The 26171-nt window shown below is 42.6% G+C and overlaps 1 protein-coding gene across 10 annotated transcripts in view; it reads left to right on the top strand.

The window, feature by feature from the left end:
* Positions 1-26171, top strand: part of dab1a (DAB adaptor protein 1a) — a 492903-nt gene that overhangs the window by 287542 nt on the left and 179190 nt on the right. For 2 of the 10 annotated variants that reach the window (XM_017688926.2, XM_017688985.2), the window contains exon 1: positions 4397-4625. The exons of 2 other annotated variants lie outside the window; for them this stretch is intronic. The gene's annotated coding sequence lies outside the window, so the exon portion shown is untranslated. Of the gene's footprint in view, positions 1-4396; positions 4626-7338; positions 7470-26171 lie in introns of those variants that run through there. 6 more of the 10 variants (XM_017688976.2, XM_017688969.2, XM_017688959.2 and 3 more) reach the window with 4 other exon arrangements.

The following is a 26171-nucleotide window of genomic DNA, read 5'->3' on the forward strand; positions in this document are numbered from 1 at the left end:
ATGTTGCCTGGTCTGACGAGTCTCGATTTCAGCTGCAACATTCAGATGGTGACGGTTCAGGCTGGTGGTGGTGGTGTAATGGTGTGGGGGATATTTTCTTGGCAAACTTTGGGCCCCTTAGTACCAACTGAGCATCGTTTGAATGCCGCAGCCTACCTGAGTATTGTTGCTGACCATGTCCATCCCTTTATGACCACAGTGTACCCGTCTTCTGATGGCTACTTCCAGCAGGATAATGCACCATGTCACAAAGCTCATATCATCTCAAACTGGTTTCTTGAACATGACAAGTGAGTTGACTGTACTCCAATGGCCTCCACAGTCACCAGATCTCAATCCAATAGAGCACCTTTGGGATGTGGTATGTATGTGTATGTGTATATATATATAAATGTGTGTGTGTGTGTGCATAAATAAAATAATACAATTATAATAATGCATTATTGCTGTAAAAAATAATGAAATGAGTTAGTTTATATAAATGTACTGTGTGAGTAGTTTTCCATATTGTGTACAGAGGTTTATTATTAATTAATGAATGCATTTAATTATTTTTAACAGCAGTAGCTCAGTACAGAGAACTGTTATTGCTCTCTTGTAATCTCTGCTGTGTTTAGTCTATAGTTTTGTATTATACTGTATAATGCACAAGCAAGGCCTATTTAGGGTCATCTATAATATGCTGCTCTTTTTTAATTTTAAGAGAAATAAAATCATTGTTTTTACTGAACAAGCTGTGCCTTAAGATTGGGCTTCAGGCAGTGCCTGTTTTTTCAAAACGATTTACCTGGAGTTATGATCACACAACCTATTACTGCATTATATTTATGATCATTCTCTTCACTTGCCTGACAATAAGTTGTAATCTAGCACAGCAGCAGCATCGGTATGTGTACATAAAAGACTATTGTTCTTTGATCCTTTTAATATGATGACCTGCTTTTGTCCATTATGTTTCATCAGTTGACACATAGGAGAGAGAGAGAAAGAAAAGCAGAGAGATGAATGAATTCAGCCTCGGCAGTAACAAAGCAAACACCAAACACTACACAGAGAGACAGAGGAGGGGAGGAACTAATGTCTGTTTGGATGGAGGAGAGAGCGAGGGAGGGGATGGGGGGGGGATTAAAATCTGTGTAGGAAACAATTATATGTAAACAAAATCTGGTAGAGAAAGAGATCTCCCGCCGCAACAAGAAAAGACAGATATGTTAAGAAAAGAAAAAGGGAGGGGAGAAAACAGGGGGATGAAAGACATGAAGGGAGTGTGGAAGTGAGAGGTGTGGAGAGGAGGAGGTAACAGTACACTGGTTTACAGAGGGAGAGAGAGAGTTGGAAGGAGAAGAAACACCAAAGAGATGTAAAAGAAGAATCACACAGACTGAATTAAAGTGAGTGTGATATCCAGAGAGAGGTGAGCAGGGGTTGAGGGAACTGAGGAAAACCTTGTGTGTGCACCGTGAGATAGTATAAGACAAAGAAAAAGAAGAATGCAAAAGGACATGGCTACATGATGGAGCAAAGAAGAAATCTCCAGTATTGAAGTGAAGCAGAGAGAGGGGGGCATGGGGTGGGGGGAGTCTGGGCGGGAAGCTGGTCCTGCCTTCTTTTTTGTGGAGATCAGACAGACTGAGCTCACATTCTGCCTGACGAAATCTGGCTGTATAAAACCAACCTACAAACTTGCTGTCTCTCTTTTTCAAACACACAAACATGCACACTTGGAGACATTTGCTTCCTCCAGCTCCATCCTCATGCAGTGTAGCCTTTTGCTGCTCTTTGTGCTGTGTTCATATGGCGGACAGTGTTTTTCCTGTTCACTCACTTTGCCAAAGGATAGTCTTCTCATTCTAGTATCATCCAGTGGACCACTCGATCCGGTAGACTACTCAATCCAGCAGCAGAGGATAACCCAGCATACATTGTGTTGGGGTAGTTACTCAAAACAGTAATCTATTACTTTTGTCAAACTGTAATTATTAGGATTACTTATTACTCACTGGAACAAGTAATTGCACTACTCACTACTTCCCTTCAGTTTACTTTTTAAAGTCCATAGAGTGAACCCAGGGACCCCATTTCAGTATTATTATTTTTTATTTGTTTATTTTTTAAGAAAGAAATAACCAATCATACTTCATAGCCTGTCTGCCCCTAACAACTTTATGAATATGAATTTGGCAAATGCTATTTGAAAATTCAGAAACTAGGCTGTAGAATCTTGAAGCTGCTGCTTTAAAATATTATCTTCATGAATAAAATGTAAAGTGTACAGTGCTGTTCCTGAACAAAAGTCAAATCAGGCCTATTTAGGTGCACTTGAGTCTTCCTTTTCTTCAGCACGGAGGAACTTTTATCTTTTATGAGATTGCTCGTGGAGTTTACGGCAGTGTAAGGTTTTCGCACACACTCACTCATTGGTCATGTTCATAATCAAATTTAGCTGATGGAGGCATAATATGGGCAAATTGTATGCAATGTATGTTTTGAATGCATATTCAAATATTCTCCTACATATTTCTCCTAAAATTCAAATTTGTTAGTTCAGTAACTTTGTGATTTGGAATTTAACCACTGCCAAGTAGCACAGGAATGCACTGCAGGGCAGCACAGCAGCACAGGCAAACACAACACTGCAGCCGCTGCAGTGCAAGGCTTGAACACACAGATGGGTGCACAGCTGGAGCAGGGGTGGGGTTTGAGTAATTTAAAACTGTGGGGAAAAGTAAACTGTGAACATAAATACGCTGGTGATACTGGCAGTAATCATACATGCAGGCAAGATAAGGGGAAAAAAAAGCTGAAGCTGTGGGTTGTAGAATTGCTTAGCACTAGCTGTGGTGAATGTCACCTATTATTTGAGCAGTCATCATATAAAATAGGGGAAAAAATACACAAATTAACTTCTCTTTCATCTTAAGTTTTTATTTCATCTCTGTATTTACCTGCAGTGTAACACTAATGTCCAAAGAGGCACCCTAACTCCATGACCTAACAGAACAGAGTAGGTCAACACAGGCTAACACAGCTGCATGGGCTAACAGAGCAGCATAGGTTGACACAGTTGCATAGGGTAATAGAGATGCATAGGTTAATAAAGCCTAACACAGCTGCATAGGCTAACCAAGCAGGATAGGGTACCAGAGCGGCATTGGTTATCAAAGGCTGACGGCAGCATAGCGTACCAAAGCTGCATAGATTACCCTAGGCTGACGGCAGCATAAGCTAACCGAAGCATAGGTTAAAACAGGCTAACACAGGCTCACATAACAATTCACGAGCACACCAGTGTAATAAATGTTAAATGATAAAATACATTTACACTTGAATTATGTTTAACTAACTGTCTTCTAAAACAGGCCGAAACTGATGGATGCCAGCGGATTGCTGGTCTACTACAACTTTTTCGCAACCTACATGATTTGTGTACTTCTGACATAAACCATATGAATGCAGCCAACTTGAGTGAACAAGTTTTCCTTTTCCTTATCTGCATTTGAAAGCAGTGTTAGAACAGGGAAAACATTCACCTGTGCAAGTAACCTAACACGGATAGCACCGATGCATCCTGTGGCCTGCATCACCGAATCAGGCTTCAGTTTGGCTATACCAAGCATAACTTATAACTGTTAAGGGGCCCTCTGGGATGGTCACCAGGTGGGTTTTAAGAGATCTTCAGGTGCTCTATTAATCTTGAACCCTGTTGCACCATGCTGTTAGCGTGATGTGTTGGAGTAGGAGGCCGATGTGAAACATCAGCACTTTCTCAACAGCTACACTTGGCTAAGGCAGGGTGAACTGGAGGCAGTAGCTCTCCCAGGGGCCGAGGCCTACTTGAGTGTCCCTCGTCCCTCTCTCTGAAGTGTGGGGTGGTGTGGAGGACCCCCTGGTCCTTGTCTTGTGGTGGTAATGATGATTGAGAGGGGAGAGAGTGCGGGGCGCTTGGCTGTGCCTCTTAGAGTAGAGGGTGTAATTGAAATCAATATTCTGCATGATGAGGTGACTCGTGGGGTTAAATCACAGCTCCTCCTGTCCCGAATTGCGAGGACCCCCCCCCCCCCCCCCCTCACTGGAATGGATTTAGAGGCAGCATCAGTCATAGAAAAGGTCCGGTCCTGTTTAAGACTGTCTGTGAGGGCATTGCTAATGTGTGCGTTCGCCCGCGAAGCTGAGTAGGTCTCCACTCTTTCTTTCCCTCCTGCAGTTGTTTTTTCTTTTTATCTTCTTCTGCGCATCTCGGCTGTGTTTTATTTCCTCTCTCTCTCTCTCTCTCTCTCTCTCTCTCTCTCTCTCTCCCTCCTTCTCCTCCTCCGTAACGGAGAAACCGGGACAGCCCGGCGCTCGGCGGGTTAACGCGCGCGCCGTCGCTCATTGGCTGAGCCGGAGGTAACCAGGCAACTCCAGCGGGAGGCGCGGAGGGAGCGCGAGGAGGAGGCGCAGAGCGCGCGCACACACTGTCCAGCATAGCGGAGCCCGCGAGGGGCGCGATGTAGCAGCACGCGCTCGGCCGCCTGGCCCCGGCATGGGAGATTGGATTAGCACGAGACCTGGAGAAGCGACAAGCGCGCGCACACGGTTCATCACAGCCGAGCATGGAAGCTGCAGCAGCACGCGCCACTTTCAAGGTAAGCACGGGCGCCTTTTGCTGCATGGGATTTTTTTTCCCTCCATGTCTCGTGCCGTGATCCTTGTCCGGCGCGAGGATGCACCTCGCGCTCTCCGCTCCAGGACTACACATGATCTTTAAGCGCCGGGGTTTGCGATGCCTTGAACAGCCCTTATAAAAGCACTTCACGAGCTTCGCGAGCGGTTTTTTTGGTGGGGGGGGTACGAATGTGGAGCGCGTGCCAGAAACACCGGCCGTCACGCGCGCACGGCTTTTGCTGCATCGACGTCCCTTCTGCGCTTTAAACACTGCAACCGGGGCACGAGCGGCGTCCAGCGGCAATGCAGCCACTGACCGCTGAAGCGAAAGTGGGATTGGGAACGTGCGCGAGCTTGTGTGACACTCTGCAGGTTTCTGTGCGCGCGTGGAGGGTGAGGATGCGTGGAGTGTGTGTGTGTGTGTGTGTGTGAACACGCGCTGCTCGCCCTCTCTGGGCCGAGCACGAGCAGAGTAGCGTGAAGCTGCGCGCGAGCAGGTGTCCGTTTAACTTTGATTTTCGCTTTTATATCGGAGAAGCTCGTGACAGCGCGCGCGTACCGCGCCGGTTGGCCGGAGCTGCGCGTGAACTAAAGTGTGGTGGGATTGAAGCAGAGAGAAGCCGCGAGCCTGTCACTGGCCAAAAGGGTTATAATGTGGAGTCAGGGGGAGGAGGAGGAGGAGGAGGAGGAGGAGAAGAAAGAGGGAGAAGGTGGTGCCGGAGAGCTCGCGCACCGCAACCTGAAGGACGGGGAGCGCGCTAAAGGCAGGAGCTTTTCGGCTCGCGTGCGTCATCACGACTTTAACGACCGAGCGTGCCGTTTGATCTGCGTGCACTGATTCATGGCACACGCGCTCAATTAGGAGAGAAGATAATGAGCTCACCTTGTGTAACACACACACACACACACGCACGCACACACACGCTGTTTTCGGCTTATTTCATATAGTACCACTGCTTCAAAGACCCACTGACCCAGCTGCCATTAGAAGCTCACTGGCTCCAGCTCAATAAAGCAGTTACGCATGCAGTTTTGACCATAGGGCCTGAAGGATGGCATTTCATTGCAATGTATACAAGTTTTATTGATTAATTACGACAAAGACCACTTTACCACTTGTATGAAAAAATCTAATGCTGGAAATGTTCAAGATTTTGCCTTTTTTTTTTTTTTTTTTTTTTTTTTTTTATGGCTCCTTTGTGGTTGTGCTACTGCTTCCCTGCCCCCCTGTTAGTTATATCACTACCTCAGCCTACTGTCATGATCCTTAAGCTTGTCTGGTCAGTTATTGATGCCCCCCCTCTCATGAGTCCAATGTGGCTCAGAGGACATCTCAATGGTTCCTCTTGGTTCCTCCCATTATTTCTTCCATGTAGAGCTGTTTTTCTCCCACTGTGCTCAATGGGCGGCTCTGTAAAGCTACTCTGTTGTGTGTAGTGCACAAATGCTGAAGTGTTGTAAGCAGAGTTTATTTGAAATAAGTCATTGTGAGTGCAGTCCTACACAGACCTAAAAGTAGTCTAATATTCAGAGACGTTTCAGCTGTGTTCAAAAGCGCGTAGTACTACACTCACCGGCCACTTTATTAGGTATTAGGTTCAGTTGCTTGATGTAGCTAATCAGCCAGTAACATGGCCGCAACTCAATGCATGTAGGCATCTAGAGGTGGTCAAGACAAATTGCTGAAGTGCAAACTGAGCATCAGAATGGGGAAGAAAGGTGATTTAAGTGACTTTGAACGTGGCATGGTTGTTGGTGCCAGACGGGCTGGTCTGAGTATTTCAGAAACTGCTGATCTACTGGGATTTTCACTTACAACCATCTCTAGGGTTTACAGAGAACGGTCCAAAAAAGAGGAAATGTCCAGTGAGCGGCAGTTGTGTGGTTGTGTGGATGAAAATGCCTTGTTGATGTGAGCGGTCAGAGGAGAATGGGCAGACTGCTTCGAGATGATAGAAAGGCAACAGTAACTCAAATAACCATCCAAAATCTCTGAGGAATGTTTCCAACACCTTGTTGAAAGTATGTCACAAAGAATTAAGGCAGTTCTGAAGGCAAAAGGGGGTCCAACCTTTTACTAGCAAGGTGCGCCTAATAAAGTGGCCGGTGAGTGTATAGTACACATACTGCTCTACTGAATGGATTTAGTTGGTTGTTGTTTTTTATGTATTTAGTGTGATAATATGCAGTTTTGGATGCAGCCATTGTTTTTTTGTGTTAGCCTAAATCAATGTTACAATTAACAAAGGTCAAGTTCACAGGGTTGTTAAAATCTCAACAAAGATGATTACCATCTCAGACCTGCTCATTTTGTACATAGTAATCATGTTTTCTTAATGTATGTAGACGGTGTAGCCTGATATTGACTAGTTTGCATGTGATTTAGCTCTTGGAACCTCTAAAGCTACTGCATCTCTCTGTCTAGCACTTCAACTTAGAGGTCATCTTTTACACGTGGCGTTACGAGCAGAGTGCCTTTCTGCTAGTGGTTGCCTGTTGGCACGGCAACCCACTCTCACACCACCCGGCACTCGACAGAACCAGGCCGCGGCAGGGTTACCGCATTGAGTGTGCGTCCTGTGTTCCGGACTTTTCAGCGTGTATCGGCGGGAAGGCATCCCGTTCTGCCTGAATGGACCCAGCAGGCATCGGTGTGTCTCCATGGAGATGGAACACAGAGTGTGGGGGCCCACAAAGCCAACATTGTTTTGCTTTCCCCACCGCCTTCATTTATTCATCCTTACAAGCTCGACTTCATTTTTGGGGGCGATGCAGGACCAAGGCTACGGAGTTTCTTTCTGCTGCATTAGCGACTTAAGCAAAGGGTAGGCTAATGCGATATTGTTGCTTTGCTAGCAGTAGAGCCTTCAAAAAGAAAGTGCGGTTGGGGGAAGGGGGGGGGGGGGGGGGGGGGGGGGGGGGGGGGGGGTTGTAAGAGTTTGATTTTGTGTATTTTGTGTCTAACAGTGCTTGATTATAGGAATTACATTTGAGAAAACGGGATAACCAGTTACAAACGGGATAACCACACAAGTCCTGGATTTTAATGCTATGGCCATAGGCCTTCAGTTAGTGTAGTGAGAGGATAGTTAAAGTAGAAGTCTGTTATTTCTGTGAGTCAGATAACAGCTCTGATAGCTAAAAGGGCATAAATGAGTAATGAAACAAGTGACAAAGGACGAGGTGGGTGGATGAAGGGTGACAGTCAAGTGGTTTTGATGCTATTGCAAGGCCATATTGCCTGGACGCAGTACAATTTCCATTTACGCGATATTTCTAAAGTATACAGACACCCCTTCTAATTAGTGAATTCACCTGTTTTGAGATTGTATAATGTTGTATAATCTCCATAGAAACTCCATTGAAAAGCATTACTGTTGGAATGTGATGCTCTTGTGGATGGATGCCATGCCTAATAGCAAGTGTTGTCTTTGGGGTATAAGGCCCCTCAGCATTGGGTTGTAGAACATGGGACTGCATTCTTTGGAACGATGGTGCTTCATCAGATATCCTGGGATGAGCTGAAGTGGCATTTGTAATCCTAATTATCCACCATCAGTACCTACTTATTAATGCTTCTGTGGCTGAATGCAATCAAATGCATACAGCAGTGTTACGCTGTATAGTGTAAAACCTTTCCAGAAGAATGGAGGCCGTTACTGCAACAAAAGAAGAAAAGACTCACTCTTACTATCCTTGATTTCAGAATAAATGTTGGATGATCTGGTGTCCACAAACTTTTGGAAACACTGCTTAACCCCTTATATATTCTAAGCCTTATTATTCAGTAACTACATGGACTACAGTGCAAACTGGCTGAGTCATTTGTAGCTCATAGAAATGCATAGTAAATCTTTGGACCTGCTGGTGGGACCTGGCCATGTAAGAGGTTAATTTCATTGTGAAATCCAGGTAGTGAAGATAGTGGATCCAGATCCATTGGCAGAACTGCAGACCGAAACGAGATGTTAAGTATGGCATTTGAGGCTACTTTCCTTAATAAGATGTTTGGAGCACCTGGCAAAAAGTGCCACTGTCTGCTAGTCAGGAGCGAAAAATGCACAAGATCAGCCTTTTATTTAGCAAAATGTCAGATTTCTAGACCTAAGCTGTAAAAGGAAATCCTTCACAAGGATTGGATGGAGCTGCCCTATCCTGTTAGCAGTTTGTCTTATCTGCCTCAGTTATGTATTCCCTGGCGAACTTACTATATTTTTTGACAAAAGTTCAGTGGGAAATCCTGATTTAGAGGGGAATGTCCTCTCTCGGAAATCCGTCCCTCTCAGGAAGGAGGCATCGACTGCCGCTCCACATCCTCCATATCGATCTGTCCGTTCTGGGTGACATTATCTGCTTCTCCTAATTAGAGCTTAGGAATGCTCTCATCCAGCAGACAGCAGCCCACAAAGGATAAAATACTCATTTAGGATTCTTAGCCTCTGTTGAAGTCTAGTTGCTGTAATTAGAACCACAGGCTTACTTACTGTACTTTGCCTGGTAGATGTTTCTGTTTTAGAACTTTGTTGTAAATTGCCACTGTTATCTTCACTTAAAGTGTGTAGCCCTATATATATGTATGTATATGTATGTGTGCGTGTGTGTGTGTGTTTGTGTGTGTGTGTGTGTGTGTGTGTGTATACATATATACACACTCACTGGCCACTTTATTAGGTACACATTGCTATTAAAAGGTTGGACCCCCTTTTGCCTTCAGAACTGCCTTAATTCTTCATGGCATACTTTCAACAAGGTGTTGGAAACATTCCTCAGACATTTTGGTCCATAGTGACGTGATAGTATCACGTATTTTGTGCAGATTTGTCGGCTGCACATCTATGATGCAAATCTCCGTTCCACCACATCCCAAAGGTGTTCTATTGGATTGAAATCTGGTGACTGTGGAGGCCATTGGAGTACAGTGAACTCATTGTCATGTTCAAGAAACCAGCTTGAGATGATATGAGCTTTGTGACATGGTGCATTATCCTGTTGGAAGTAGCCATCAGAAGATGGGTACACTGTGGCCATAAAGGGATGGACATGGTCAGCAACAATACTCAGGGAGGCTGCGGCATGTAAACGATGCTCAACGATGCTCATGGTACTAAACGGCCCAAAGTTTGCCAAGAAAATATCCCTCACTTTATTATACCACCACCACCAGCCTGAACCGTTGATACAATGCAGGATGAATCCGTGCTTTCATGTTGTTTATGCCAAATTCTGACCCTATCATCTGAATGTTGCAGCTGAAATCGAGACTCATTAGACCAGGCAACATTTTTCTAATCTTCTATTGTCCAGTTTTGGTGAGCCCGTGCGAATTGTAGTCTCAGTTTCCTGTTCTTAGCTGACAGGAGTGGCACCTGGTGTGGTCTTCTGCTGCTGTAGCCCATCTTCTTCAAGGTTCGACGTGTTGTGCGTTCCGAGATGGTGTTCCGCATTCCTTGGTTGTAACAAGTGGCTATTTGAGTTACTGTTGCCTTTCTATCATCTTGAACCAGTCTGCCCATTCTCCTCTGACCTCTCACATCAACAAGGCATTTTCGTCCACACAACTGCCGCACAACGGCCACACAAATGTATAAAATATATGTGTGTGTGTGGGGGGGGGGGGGGTGTTTGGTGAGTTTGAGGTGGCCCAGTGAGTGGGCATGTCTGCACTTGTGAATGTGAGACACGGTTCTCTGTTGAGGTGGACCCTCGGGACCCTATATATATATATACATGTGTGTACAATGAGGTGCTTGCATATACAGTAAGGTGCAAAAGCCATTTTTCATTTATTTAATTTTAACTCAAAATGGCCATCAAGCCATCATTTTCTGGACATATTTCTCTAATATTAGATACAAAATGATCTGCTTGCATAAGGAAGGGGGAAAGCAGAATAAAGAAGTAAGACATTCCAAAATTTTCTATGTTAAACAATAGCTGTGTCTCCTAATAACTGTACAAGACCTGGAAGACCACCAGAACTGACACCATCATAAAAACAGCTCTGTTTCTAAGAAAAGGAAAAAAAACAACATTTACACATCAAAGAAAGAATCCACTGGTGTTCTCAGAAAATTGGACCGACCGACCCAGCCCTCAGCATCGCCGAATGTGATCACTTGGATCATGAGAAGCAGAAAATGCAACCAACTTCTAAGACTGAACTTTGAAGGTGTGAAAAAATATTGCTACATAATTCTTTGAAAAACAAAAGCAAGTCTCTTGAAAAGAATGAAAGCTCTAGTGAAGGCAAAGGTGGACGCACTAAATGCTGAAAAGAAAAAAAAAAAAAAAATATATATATATATATATATATATATATATTATTGTTCAAGTTCAAGTATTTATCCTGCTTCTCTTTTCCTTAAGTTGAAAAATAACTGGCCGTTTTGATTAGAAATTAAATAAATGAAGGTCCACAGTACTGTGTAATACACATGGGACATATAAATATGACCCTGTGTCCTGATATTGTATAAAAGTATGTGTGTGTTTTGAAGCAGGGCAGTGGCCTACTGTAGGTCCCCTGCAGTGTTGTGTTTTGCTAATCTGCCCCATAATCTCCTTAAAACACCCACAATCTGTCTGCGCAGTTCTGAATGTGAGTCTAGAGTGCTCAATCAGCACAGACACCACACACATACAGCAGGAGCAAGCTTAGCTTAGGGGAGCTCAGCTCACCATTTACTTTCTGTTTTGCGATTTGTTCCTCAGCCCTCTTCCATCAGGTGCTGTGTGTCCTCAGGTCTTCCAGTATTGATAGTCATTCACACACAGCCTGCAGAAGAAAGACAGAGTTTTATATGCGCACCACTACTGACACTCTGCATAACTGCATACTGATTTTAAGGAGCTGTGGCTTGAGGGGCTCTCACTTTCTCCTAGTTTTCTTTCTCTCTCTCTCTCTCTCTCTCTCTCTCCCCTATTCACTCTCCATCTTTTCACTCTCTCTGCTTCGCTCTTTCTCCACCCCCTCTCTCTCCTTACCTCTCATGCTCTCCATCGTTTTCTCTCTCTCTCTCTTTTTCCACAGTTCTTTCTCTGTCTCCATCTTTTCACTTTCTCCTTCCCACTTTCACTCTTTCCTCTCTCATTCATGGCCTCTTAACCAGCCTGTGGGTCCGCCTTCCACCTTTTGAAGTAAAGATTACCTCCTTGAGCCAGAGACAAAATGCTGTGTTCTCTCTCTTTTTTTTTCAATTTGAATCAGAAATAACCCCCCCCTCCCCCAATTCTCTCCGCCACATCTGTTACTGCGGTGTGGAGGAATGCTCCGCTCCACTGACTCCAAGTCCACCCTCCCCTTCACCCACCTCAGAAAGAAATGAGGAGGAAAAAAAGAAGATAAAAAGTCAGTATTTGATAATGTAGTCCCTCGAGAGTTTTGATGCGTGTGCCACATGGTGACTGATGACTCAGTGTGTGTGCACTATGGGAGTAAGGTATTTGCAACGGTCACAGCATTAATGTGTCAATTACGTCTCTTTTTGGATTCATATTTGCTCCAATAAATATGCATAATATGTTTACTTTATGAATATCCACATTTTTAAATGAATAGTGTGTGTATTTCCTAATGGGATAACATTCTGTATTGTTTGTGAATTAAAGGTTTGTTGCATGCACTGTGTCAGATTTAGTCCTTTCCCTTTACGTTTTGAGTGTATGTGTATTGTTTTTGTATGTGTGTTAAAGGGGCATTCCAACCTAAAACTAGAATTTAATGTTATGTAGTATTTTGTAACGGGCGGCACATTGGCACGGTGGGTAGCACTATCGCCTCACAGCGAGGAGGGCCTGGGTTCGATTTCCCCTGCCGGTGTCTGCGTGGGTTTCTGCCGGGTTGTCCGGTTTCCACCCACAGTCCAAAGACATGCAGTCAGGCCAATTGGACATGTTACACTGCCCCTAGGTGTGAGTGACTGTCTGTCTGCCCTGCGATGGACTGGTGACCTGTCCAGGGTGTATCCTGCCTTCCGCCCAAAGACTGCTGGGATAGGCTCCAGCATCCCCCCTGCGACCCTGATGGAGAAGCGGCTTAGAAAATGGATGGATGGATGGATGGTTGGATGGATAGTATTTTGTAATGCAGAATAGCAACCCTGAGCCTCATCGGTTTGACAGAATTCACAATTTTGGATCTAATTTGGATTTGGTTACATGATTTTTGTGTTTTTAGGGTTTTCTTTCTTGAATATCTAGCATGACTTATCAAATACATCACACAAGCCATGGAATCCCTATGAAGCTCCTCAAATCCAGGCTTCTAACCACTAATCTAGTTGCTAATACACTGATAGAAATAAAGGTATGAAACTGTCACTGGGGCAGTATCCCTCTCATCACCAGAGTGGTACCAAGGGTACATATTAGTACCTTTGGTCAGGGAACCGAATTGTACCACAATCCACTGAAATTATATTTTCGAAGTTGTACTGACTCCACACACCCCGTCTCGTCTCCAAGTTTTTATTTTATTGTTCTGTTTTAAAACATTAGGCTGTAAAAAGATACAAATACATTCTCACCAGGGAAAAACGTATTTAATGTACACACCTGGACCTTAAACTCACCGTTGTACCTTTGGGGAAAGATTTCCATTGTTTGTTAAAAAATTTAAATGATTACCTGCACAGAGCTTTTATTTAAACAGTGTACATATGTGGTGCTAGCTTGCATTAGGGATATAGCAGTAACATCATTCTTTGTTAAAGGAAAAATTCAGCTCCAAGTCATTAATATTCTTCCAAAATCATCTTCCAATTTCAAGATACATCTGCACAAGGAGGTTTTCTAGTCCTAACCAGGTTATCTTGCTTCTGTCTTACAACAGAGGTAGCGATGGTTACCCTTGAATTTTTGTTTAGAGCATTCCTTTAACATACGACAGGGTGACCCACAGAATAATAACTTAAACAGCTTGCCCTGTGCAAATTCTTTTAGTTAAACTTTTTCTGTATCTGGCATCACTTGTGTAACTTACCAGACATAATGAAATGCAATACCTTCCTCATTTGAATAACCAGTTTAGTAAACAGAGATCTAAAATCCCTACAGTTGAATAACCACACCCATCCCTGAAACACACACGTAAAAGGGTTTTCCATCCACCTCTTTTATGCAAATAATGCATAAAAATGTTGGATGAGATGAAGTTGATTAATTGATGATACAGAAAAACAGTGATGGAAACAGAATTTTTGAGTGAGTGATATAGTGGGAATGAAAAGAATCACTCACTGCAGCCTCTTGGAACTGTTTGGCCTGGTAGCATTCACAGTGGGACACCAGCTTTGGCCCTCATTATGGCCCACTGCTCACGTTGCCCAACACCTCTGAACTGTTGCCATGTACATCCAGTTGATGTAAACACAGATTAAGTAGAATTTTCCTTTACATCTTTTTTTAAAAATGTGTTTAAAGTTTGTGAAATCATTGAATGGAGACCCTGTTGCATATACCCCTCTTCTCCAGGACAGACTGTTTATTGAGGATGTGTCTGGTAGTCTTGTAATGATGAAGGACTATATGCTTCTTGACGCTCCATTGCTTTATTCTTCCTTTCTTCCAACATTTAGTAATATCTCCTGGAAAACCTTGAGGGAAAGCAGGAGAAAAAGGACAATAAATTCTAATTTAAAGCTTGCCTCCTTTATATGCAGCCAAATTTCAAAGGAAGTTACTGTTTGCCCCTTTTTGGTATAGCATCTTATTGTGTGACATTAAGAACATGGCTTTTATCTGAAGGCCCTGGGGATGTTGGGCTTTTTTTTTTTTTTTTATTTCCCTCCAGCATGTTGCTCCTGTTTGTATTAGAGCCACATACACACCCTCGTCATGCCTTTTGTTGCCCACTTTTGTTACCTGAGAATTAGCAGGAACCTCAGAGGCTGCAGCTCATCGAAGAAACAAAATGGTTCCCTGAGGAGGCTGGGTCTGGGGAAACTATTCTTTTTCTGACTTTGTAAATCATCTTCAATTGGATTTCTTCTTATGTTCATTTTTTCCAGTCTGTTTTTATTGTATTTCTTCAGTATTCAGAGAACAAGTGAGGGAGAGAGAGAGAGAGAGAGAGAGAGAGAGAGAGAGAGATCCTGGCCGACACTCCACCCTTCCCTGCCGTGGTGCCCTGTTGGGTTGTGTAAAGATCCGACTGGCCACGAGCTGCTTAGTATGCGTGGGCCTCCCTCTGCTCCCATTAAGCGGCTGAAATGAAAAGGCTGTGTTTCTCAATAGCGGAGTGAGTGGGATGCAGCATGGAGGTGGGAGGCAGCAGCAGCTGTGATGGCTTTTACAGAGCAGAGGAAAGAGGTTAGCCTGGAACTGGCTGCTGTGTCTAAACTGCTGCTATATTGCACCACTAGATAGAAAATAAAGCTAGACATCATAAGAGAGCAGAAGTATAGATGGGTGGTAGGGCTGGTCCAAATACGGTAAACAGGTTTTGAATGTTTGTTAGAGAAAAACATTTGCTCTGCAAAATGCTCTGAAAAACAATAGGCTAATACTAATACTTCATAGCTAGCAACAACATTTGCATTAGGATCACTGAGCTGTTAATAATTGGTCAGATTTGCTGTCTTCATAATACAGCCGCTACATACTGCTTGTTTTGTACAGAGCTATTTTTCTTATCATGCTAATGTATTGTTCCCACAGTGCTGGTTTAATTGACAAAGTGATTTAAGGCCAGACAGCAAAGTTGCATGATGCTAATTCATTACCCATTAACGATCAGGTAGGCCTGGGGCATTATCTAAAAATAATTATCACAATATTTTCTAGTTTATATTGTTTGAACTGCAGTTGGTGTGTTTGGTGATATGACTGGTAGAATTGTGTAGAGTTGGGATAAGAAAGTCAGAGCACATATTACGCTGTAGTGCATGCTGGGGATTGTAGTGCAGTGCAAAAAAAAATTCAGATTCTAGATTCTATGGTGGGCTGGATAGGATTGTGTTGAGTGTCTGATCTGGCCCGTGGGTCACGAGACATGGGATCTAAAGTAAATTAAGGGGAATCCATGCGTGTTCTGTTCAATGTTCTTTTACCAAAATGGCCATCATCATGTTCTCCACATTGCCATCAGGTTCCTTGTCCATCATAGATGATCTCCAGATATCTTACCCTATCACCCAGGCCTACCAGGTATTCATTACTCTATATATGAAGTCAATATTTTGGATCCAGGGTTTGCATTGCATTCATACAGTGCATTATGTTAATATGTTCAAAGGTCCTTTCTCTTTTCTTTAAAGGACATTCATTAGCATAAACGTGTAATATTATAAATAAAAGCTGGGCTATAGTGTCCTAATCTAACACTTTATACAAGATAATATATTAACTCTAGGCTAATACACAGGCTTTCTAGTCATGATGCAACTGTGTAATATGATATACCCCCCCCCCCCCCCCCCCCCCCGCTCCCTCTGTATTGCTCTACACCCTTACTGTACATACGTTAATTGTAACAGCTGTATCTTAGAAAGGCATTTATTAGGCGATCTTGCAGGCTAGACTGCTCTGTCTACATATTTGCATCTCTATTTGTCTCTCTTGCTGTCTCTTGATTTCTTTCCCTCTTTGTCTCCCCATTTCTGTCTCTCTTTATCTCTACATCTCCCTCTTTCTCTTTGACTGTTCCTGTTCACCTCTCTCTTTCTCTCTCCATTTCACTGTGTCTCTCTCTTTTTTCTTTATCGCGATCTGTTTCTTTGTGTCTTTTCATTCCCACCTCTACATCTCCCCATCTTTCACTGTTCCTCTGTCTCTCTCTCCGTCTTTCTCTCTCTCTCTCTCTCTAAAAACATGACAAAGCTTGAGACTTGAAATGTAAAGTAGCAGTGTACTGAAAGCATTTAAAATAGTTCATATAGAACAGAAAGGATGGATGGATGGATGGATGGATGGATGGATGGATGGGTGGATGGATGGATGGGTGGATACATGGAAGGCTATACTCTTAGGTGTATGGGTGGGTACATAGGGTAGGAATTTAAAAGGTAGATAAACCTGAAGACTTTCCATACACACACATGTAGTATGAGGATTGCTCCACTAACGTCAGGGTGGATTTGTCAGCGGTAGCTTGTGGTGTGGATGTGTGGCCAGCTGGCCCTGCGCTGGGTCAGATGCTTCCCAGAAGGAGACAGGGAGAAGCCCTGTGCATGAACACACACTGACATAAATCCCTCTGCTCTGTTTAATGGTACACAGATAAAATGGCCACCTGGATGATATCCAAATAAAACAGCAGTCTAATGTAACGGAGCTGCCTCAGAGTGAAGGAATGAAGGAGAAAACACTGCAGGATTAATTGAATCTGAGATGTGTTTCTCAGTTACGTGCTGAATCTGCTATAAGCAGTAATTAAACTGTACAACATGACCTTCATTCTGTCTGTAGAGCTAAAACTGTGGTGGAGGTACGTGTGTTAGAACACAGCCTGAAAGTTTGTCATGTGATCCTCTACAATTTTCAGCCAGGATGTCATAAGTGTGTGACCAGATCTTAATGTGCTTGGCCAGGCGGTGGCATAGGAACATCTGGAATTCTCTCTCTCTCTCTCTCTCTCTCTCTCTCTCTCCTTCTCTCTCTCTCTCTGGATCAGCTGTCATGCTGGTCTGTTGGCTGAAATAAGTCAGTGTGCTGCCAGATGCAGATGTGCCCACTACTAACATCCAACCCAACACCTACCAACATCTCTGCTACTCTCTCTTTTGCTCGCTCATGCTCTCTATCTCCCTCTGTGTATGTGTTCACACAGGCATGCACTTACTGGAGAGTTTTTCTGATTGCTTAAACACCAGATGCTGAAAAATCCAATTTCCCCATCATGTTCTGCTTCCCCAAAAGAGCAAAAGTACACCACATATTTAAAAACAGTAGAAGCAGCCATCGTTAAGCCTGAATCTTGAGATTCCATTTTCATAGATACCATTTACTTGTTAGCAGATGCTCTTTTCCAGACTTAGAATTTATTTATGTTGCACATCTTAGGTGAATGTAACATTTGAAATTTAACCCAAGGACGCACAGCATGGTGGGCTTGCTTGGTCAGGGAATTGAACCTAAGCCTACCACGAGAGGACAGCAGTACTACCCGCTGCGCAACACCGGCCACTAACAGACAAAAAAACAGTAGAAGTTGTATGAGGATTTACACATTCAGCTTACATAATGCTAATTGTTCAGTCTGTTTCCATTTCCTATCTACACTAGCCTCATAGTTTCAGCACAATTTTCCCTGAAATTCTTTAGCTTTGTGCTGTAGCTATGAAGGTAATGAAGCTAACAGTAATGGAATCTTATACCTACCATTTAGCATTGTACAAACTGCAAGTTTCAAGCTGTATTGAATTGATAAGTAAGCTTAAATAGACTTATTCATTAGGCTTCCAATGCTGCGCAACCTATGGTCTATAGATCTATAGGAATGGGCAAAATTCCGACTTCATGATAAAAGGCTGCAAGATAATACCCTTGTAGCTCAACTGCATCACAACCATATTTGGGAATGGGATGACTGTGTAATGGGATGATTGTGTAAATGCGTTTTTGCTAAGTCTTTCAAATGCAGTGATGTGTGAATGAGCTGTGTTGAGTTTAGAATTTGGACAATCTTCGATTTTGGCTTTTACTTTATGGTGTCAAATTTGGAAATAAAACCTTCAGTTCCTGCTGATAAAACAGCAGCACAAATTCCACCCAAGCAGTGGTTGGTTTACACTAGTATAGAACTGGTTATGCTGGGTAATTAGTGTACCACCATCCAAAATGGAAAATATGCTTGTTTTGCTGGTGACCAGACATGCTGGCCTGTGCTGTTTTTTCTAGCAGGGCTTGTTGGTTTTGTTTGAGTGTGTGTTTGTGAGAGCTGTAATTTCAGCAGTGGACTGATGGAGCAGGCCCAGCTTTAGCCAAGGATATGAGGTTTGTCATCAGGGTCAGTCTGGGGGTTTCCGTGGCTGTTTGATTGCCAGCGAGTTTGTGGCCAATCTGAGGACTGCTGCGTCTACAGAGCTGTGGCGGTGTGATTTCTCACCAGTGTCAGCAGCCCTGCTCCCTGCAAAAGCCTTTAGCCCCTGTGCCGCTGGCTGCTAATGCCGCTTTTTGAATAGTTGCCTGGGAAATCTACTCCCTGGCTTTGGTCGGGGATGAAAGCACATCTCTCTGGAGCGATTGCTTTTCTGTTCTCTTTCTGCCCGTTTCTCTTTTGGCTAGAAATGACTTTCTCGCTCACTTGCTCTTGCTTTCTCTCGTGCTCTCTTGTGCTCTCTCTCTCTCTCTCTCTCTCTCTCTCTCTCTCTCTCTCTCTCTCTCTCTCTCTCTCTCTCTCTCTCTCTCTCTCCCCCTCCCTGTTCTCTTTCTTTACTTGGTTGAGGGAATCCCATCTATGAATCTGTTCCCCCCCCCCCATTCTCACCCCCCCTGCCTTGCTTATCGCCTCGCCCAGAGAAGGAGGCAGTTGTGTACACATCAGGATTGGAGAAGGGATGAAGAGAGAGGACGCGTGTGAGATACGAGAGTGGGCGCTCTTTTCGCTGTGATAACACCCTGTCCCTCTAGCTCTCCATCTCACCAATACCGAACAGGCTCAGACGCCCAGCCACTCTACAAATCACATATCTGTGTGTGTGAGTGTAGGGCATGTGTGGGTGTGTGTGTGTGTGTGTGTGTGTGTGAGAGAGAGAGAGCAGGGCCATATTAAAATGCCACAGCAGCCAGAGCTTGTCTCTCTGAAACTGCAGGATAAATGGCTCAGGGTGCGACAGAGAGAGAGATGGAGAGATAGAGATTGAGAGAGAATCTCTTGGGGAGAATGTAGGATGGAGGACGACAGATAAGGACCTATTACTTAAGCTGCATTATAAATAAACCAGACCTCACTGACATGCATTTAAAACATTGAAAACTTGACACTTTAGTTCAGCTACTGTTTTCTCAGAAAGGTCATATTTTCGCTTGTTCTTGACTGTGGAAAGCTGTGATACAGAAACTCCTCCTATGCAGAGTTCATTAAGCAGGGTTAGGTGTCATCTGCTGAGGCTTTTGAGGCATTTGAACAAGAAGAGTACATTCTTGAGGGCATCAGCGTACTGTGAACTGTTTACTTTTCCAAAAGTAAAGGTTCAAAAAGGGCTTTTGTTAGTGATGCCAATAGAAGAAGCAGTTTCTGTTTTCTAACACATGTTCTCAACCACCGAAATCATTTGGTGGCATTATTATTAAGGTATTAGTATATTATAATATTCTGATTAATCTGAATGTGAATAGCCTTACAATTTTTACATTCAAGGCTTAATTATTGCCATTGCTCACTAATTTGATGTAATTCTAGATGTGCCTGTATCATTCCTCTGTGTGGTCTTCAGTGCGTGTCGGCTGTTACTAGTCACTTTTAGCTGATGGCTGGTGTAAGTGAAGTCAGGAATGAAGAAGTATATTATTAGGACTGCTAACCAGAAAAAGTATAAAACATGAATGACTAGAGTGAAAATGAACCAAGAAAAGGCATCATTGAGTTAAAATATTATACTTAAAAATGCAGATTCATTGCAACCGGGGTTGCAATTACACTAAATCCATTGTGTTCTATGAAGGGAGAACCTAGTGATGGAGGCTAGCTGTCCAATTATTTTGCCATATGAAGATAAATCATTCAGCAGCAGCAGTTAATCATGTGCGTTGTAACAACCACTTGGAACCGTCAAAACCTCTGTGGGTAGTTTATTAAAAACTTTGGGAACCCTTCCCCTGTAGAACCGTTTTGTTTCATTTATTTACCATTGAACCATCCATTGAATGGTTCTTGAGGGAACCAAATGTGGCATCTCACTGTGCCCTTTTTGGCACTGTTGCTTTTAAGCATTGCCACAGCAATTAACCTATCAGCCATTACTTAATTAGTTGACTTTGCTCGTCTTTGTATGTAAATGTATGTCTTTGTGACAAGTAATTTCTTCAGTTATGGTGCTATGAAACAGTTTAAGCCAGATCTCCCAAAGTTGGCCATTAGATTTTTGATTTGGTCAGCCAAAAAGTTGCTTTAACATCCCATATATATATATTTTTTTTTAAACAATACACACAGCTTGAATTTGTAAAAATAATGTGATGCAGTGACACTGTAAGGAAATATACTCATTCATTATACAAAAGCTATGACTTTATATATATATATATATATATATATATATATATATATATATATATAGTAACGATTCATAGTTTTACCTTGTCGTTACCTTGACTACCTTCTTTAGTTGTGTACTGTTGTCTTTTTGGCCCTCAGCCCACCACCACATCACACTTTGACCTTCCATGATGTGATGGAATGACCACGTGGACATTATGCAGCACTGTTTAAGTCAACAACTTGACAGCAATAAAATGTGGCAACATTTTTCCATATTTAGTGTGACCTTTGTTTTCTAATCATTGCAGCCATAGTCATGCTCCTGCAGCTTAGAGGTCAGTACTGTCGTCAAGACCTCCAGACTATTTACTTTGAGGCACCATTCTGGTGTTTTAATTCCACCAGTTTGCTCTATTCTTTCCATTTTATCCCTTCAATTGGTGCTTCCTCAGGGCATTTGCTCCATTGTGATAAAGCAACAGTCCACTGAGCCACTCCAGACAGTTTCTAAAGCCAGCAGTTACCAGCTCTTTTTCTGGAAACATGTTCATGAGGTTGTTTTGTGTGTTTATGCCTTCACCTCTAAACTCAGGGACCTACAGCAGACCCTTGCTCTCTGTTGTGTATGTGCATGAGCGTTAAAATGGAGCGCCTTCAATTAACCCTGTCTGTTAATGGTATTAGCCTGTGGCAGATAAAGACAGTGCAGGATGAGACGGCCTCCTCTCCATATCGATGGGCTGTGATTAGAGGAGGGGGACTTAATAACTCTCTATTTAAATGAGACCCTCACACAGCGCAGATCAAGATTAACGTGCAAACCCACACACATGCATACGCTCTGTCTCACGCACTGACACTTGACGGAGAGATAGGCTGTCTGCTGATTTGGCCCGTCTGCCCCCCTTCCCCCTCCGGGGCTAATCGAGGGAGCAGAATTGGGGGCTTCTTTAGGGGTCTGATAGTGAAGTGGCACAAAGTGGGATTAATGGAATAGGGCAAATCTAAAGACTATCAGAATTAAATTGCAATAAAATGATTGAGGGGGAGGGGGGTCTGAGGGGTTTTGGGTGTGTGTGTTCGGGGTAGAGTGGGCCCCCTTCGCACTCACACATAATGAGAATTCCCTGACACGAGGCAGAGCAGTGGTGGCTTGAGGAGGGATGAGGACATGTGCGTGTGGATGAGAAATGGAGGGGAAGGGATGTGATGGGGGAGGCGTCAAGGTGAAATCGTGTTAGTAAGGTGGACCGTGGAGATAACCCAATTGAAGCATGTTTGTGAGTGTGTTTGTGTTTGCTTGAATAAAGCCGTAATTATCTCTCATGTCTGTGTGTACGAGTGTGTGAATGATTTGCCCTGGCACACATGTCTGGTTGAGTGGGGGTAGTTGGAGCAAAGCTTGGCAGCAGGGTATGTACAGTACTGTGCAAAAGTCAGAGACCACCCTTCATTTGTTTAATTTCCAGTCAAAATGTTAATTACACATTATTCAATTTTCATCATCAGAAAAAATACAGTGCATGTATTCAACAGAAATGTACGCAGCTGACTCAACAGCCAAACATAATAGGGGTGTAATGATTCTTCAAATCCACGGTTTGGTTCAGACCTCAATTTTTGAGCCACTGTTTGGTTCATACCTTGTTGTTGTTGGGTTTTATTAAATCACCAACAATTTGGAACACTATATGGTACACAGCTTGCCCTACCTTAAACAAAATGATCATTTTTGTGATTTCCTATGCTGCGGTGTTACTTGTGAAATGAAAATGTTACATTAGTAATATAATGAGAGGTCAGCAGGATGTACCAGCAGCAGGTTTGGGGGGTGTATCATGGTTCCGTCTTCTGGATCCGTGACGCTGTGGATGTTTGTATCGTGGTTTCAGTCTCAGTTTCAGAACTGTTACACCCCTAAAATACACTGTCAGTTTTTTCAGTCTTTAGTGTGTCCATCCTTTTCAGGAAACTTGCTTTCAGTTTTTCCCAAGAAATCTCTGGGACTGTAAAGTTCTAAAGTTCAGTCTTAGAAGTTGGTAGCATTTTCTCCTTCTCACAATCCAAGTGATCCTATACATATTCAGTGAAGTTGAGGCCTGGCCATTCTATTGTTCTGACTATGTCAGCAGCTTCTTTGCTTGTGCATTTTTTTTTTCATTTTCTTTTCTCAGTAATGGTTTCTTGACAGCTACACTTTCTTTAAGAATCTTTCATTCTTTCCACAGTGTTGAAAGCTTTCAGTGCTGTTTATCTGAAGGTAGTTTTGGTGGTCAGCCAAGTCCTGCACAGTTGTTAGGAGTTCAGTGCTCACTGTATATTTTTAAGTATAAAAACAGAAGTTTCCAAAAATAAGAATTCCAAAATTCTTAATTCATTACAGTATTTGCTACATTACAGTATATTTCCTTTTCATTAAACAAGTGAAGTATCGAATAGGTTTGAGGACATATCTCTAAAAAAAGGAATCACTTGCTCTTAACAGCCATTTTGACAGGAATCTAAATAAATGTTTGACTTTTTAACAGTACTGGAAATGGATCCTAGGACTGTGAACAGAACCCATGACTGTTTTCATTAGCTCATTCTGACACCTTTATGTATGGTTGGTAATATGAATATGGTAAAATGAGTATTATGATAAATTACATCACAATAAGCTTGTCTGTGCATATAGTGGATATCATCAGGACACTGACCTAATGTTTCATTAACCTTTAAACAAAAAATGGCTATTGCTGCTGATCAGGATCAGAATCAAGCCAGATATGCTTACATATACAAGGAATTTGGTTTTGGTTACAGGATCTCACAGGGCACTGTATCAGACAGGCATTTACATGTAGTAAAAAAAATAACAATAAAACATGCATTCCTACCATCACTCACTCATACACAGTCTCATACCTGTAACCTTTACATTATTCAAAGTATGGGTCTAAAGTTAAAGGGTATAATATGGCAGGTAAGTAAGATGCTAGAATAAACACTGGTTTGAGATGGTAGTTTCAGAGGATGAAGTTGAGTTTAATGCTATATACCAGTATTTTCAAGTGCTGTTTAATCAATTACTGTTGTTTAATTAATTAATCTTGTTTCTTTATTAATGTAATTTTGCAGTAGTGCTGTTCCATTTATTTTGATATGTAAAAAACATCTGCAGATTTTTGTTCAGTTTGTCTCACAAACTACATTTTTGAACATGGAAATTTTTCATGGAGTTTTGGAACTCTGTGGAACATGGAGTTTTTCAGAGGCTCTCATTGTTTTTTATTCCATTCAATAGATGTCATGTTACAGCACTTGGCATATAACAAAAAAGTAGACTCATATCATGGCTCAGGTATTATTTCTGGCATAGCCATCTAAGGTTTTGCATAGTTGTCTGAAGATTGAAAGATTGACAATGCAGGGATTCTAAGACAGCATAATTGGTGACTTTACGCTGTGCTGTGTACTACTTTTAAAGTTTTCACTTTTTGATCACATTATCCATCTTTATATCCACTGAAGTACCGTAGCTCAGGAGAAAAGTCATATAAAGTCAAATGGAAGCCGTTCAGACCTGTTTCATAGTTCCCAGCAGTGCAGTGTCTTTTACCTTCAAAATTTCCTCTCCTCCAATCACACACAGGAGTGTCCACTCATGCAGTGTTTCTGTTTCGTAGCTCCTGAATCAATCTATAAACTACTGAATCAGAACAACGGAGAGAGGGGGCAGGAGAAAGAAATCAAGTGAAAAATGGCATGATTGTCATCGATGGCCACATTAGATTCAGTTCAATTACTAGTTAAGCCCAGCATGAATGAGCCATTGAATTCTTTGCCCTCATTGGCCTCCACCCTTTATTAAGGCTTTGAGGAATTGGATTGGCCAGTAATGGATACAGTTCAGCCTTCCATCTGGAAAAGTCTGGCTCCATTGCTTCAATATGGTGCTGAGTTAAATGTTTATTGGTAAAGCCAGTGCTCCCAGACAGAGTGGTGGCTTGCAGCTACGCAGCGTCAAGGAAATGGAATTCAATATAATATTGAAGATAAATTCTGTACAGAGTTCAGAGGACTTGGTTACTTGGCACAGTAGTTAGACTTTAGTCATTTGTGAAGGCTATTTGTATTTCTGTAGATTGCTTTGGCTGAATGCTAAGAGTCTTGAATTCCTGAGTTAACTGTATGTAAGTGTCTTCATTTAGACTCACTAGGCCAGGTATTTAATTTTCCTTGGGTATACATGAATATATTATGTACATTTCACTAGTAGATATAGAAATTGCATTGAAATCATATGTATTACTCAGATGAACTACTTTGTATGCCCACTCTATAGGTGTGCAATTGTTGTGCACTACTGTCAGACAACATTTTTCATCGCTGGTCAGTTTCTGGAGGACTGAAGTCCAGTACATTAGAGTGATTTCCCTGCTGAATCACACCTAATTCAACTCATCTGTTAAAAGGCCAGGGTTAGTGGGTGTGTTAAAGCAGCACCCACCGAACTGTGATGGGATGTGTTAAAGCAGCACCCACCTAACTGTGATGGGATGCTGGCCCTCCAGGACCAGAATTTGTGGGCACAAACTGTGGAATACTGCACAAGACATCCTGTCTGTACACCAGAAAGGTGGACCTACTTGTAATGAAGTGGCCAGTTGGAATGTAACGATACAAGGAATATTGCCCTCTCCCACACACTTCTCTACCACAAAGTAGTTCCCAAACTCAATTAACTCATTGTGGAGAAAAATTGAAAATGAATGGACAAAGACACCCTATCTAACTCTCTTTATTTTAATCATTTACAACTGAGAAACCTACAAGTTGTGCTACAAGCTAAGCTGCACTTTTGATTTGAATGTTTTTCTCTTTAATTTCTTACAGTGAAGACACAAAACAGGCTTAGTCAGTCTTGCTGCCATTTTTCTGAATGGAAAATTTTCTTTGTTTATATGCATTATTTAAATGGTGTTATTTTTTAACAGTAAAGATACCAAAATTATAGCATCACTGTGGCCTAAAAACCATGATACATACCAAACTGTGGGCTTACTGTACCATTGTACTCACAATGGCCTGTGAGAGTGGAAGTGCTTGAAGATAAATCTTTAAAAATGTGCATGTAGCGGCAAGGCAAAGTAGAGAAAGCTGAGACTGATTGAGTGCCTTGTCTATTTTGGTGTCTTTCTCCGAGGGTGTCATTGAGGTGGTCCAGCTGGGTAATAGCAGGGACAGTAAAGTGGGTTGTGTGAGAGGGAAATGCATCTCCACCAAATGAATTGAGACTCTCCAGCCAAGGAGGACACGAGTAGAGACTTCTCAAAACTGCACAGTGATGAAATAACTCTCACAATGAAATCTCTAGAGTTGCATTAAATGCTACAATAAAGTCACC

Source organism: Pygocentrus nattereri, chromosome 4 (genome assembly GCF_015220715.1).
Source record: "Pygocentrus nattereri isolate fPygNat1 chromosome 4, fPygNat1.pri, whole genome shotgun sequence".
Taxonomy (NCBI): Eukaryota; Metazoa; Chordata; class Actinopteri; order Characiformes; family Serrasalmidae; genus Pygocentrus; species Pygocentrus nattereri.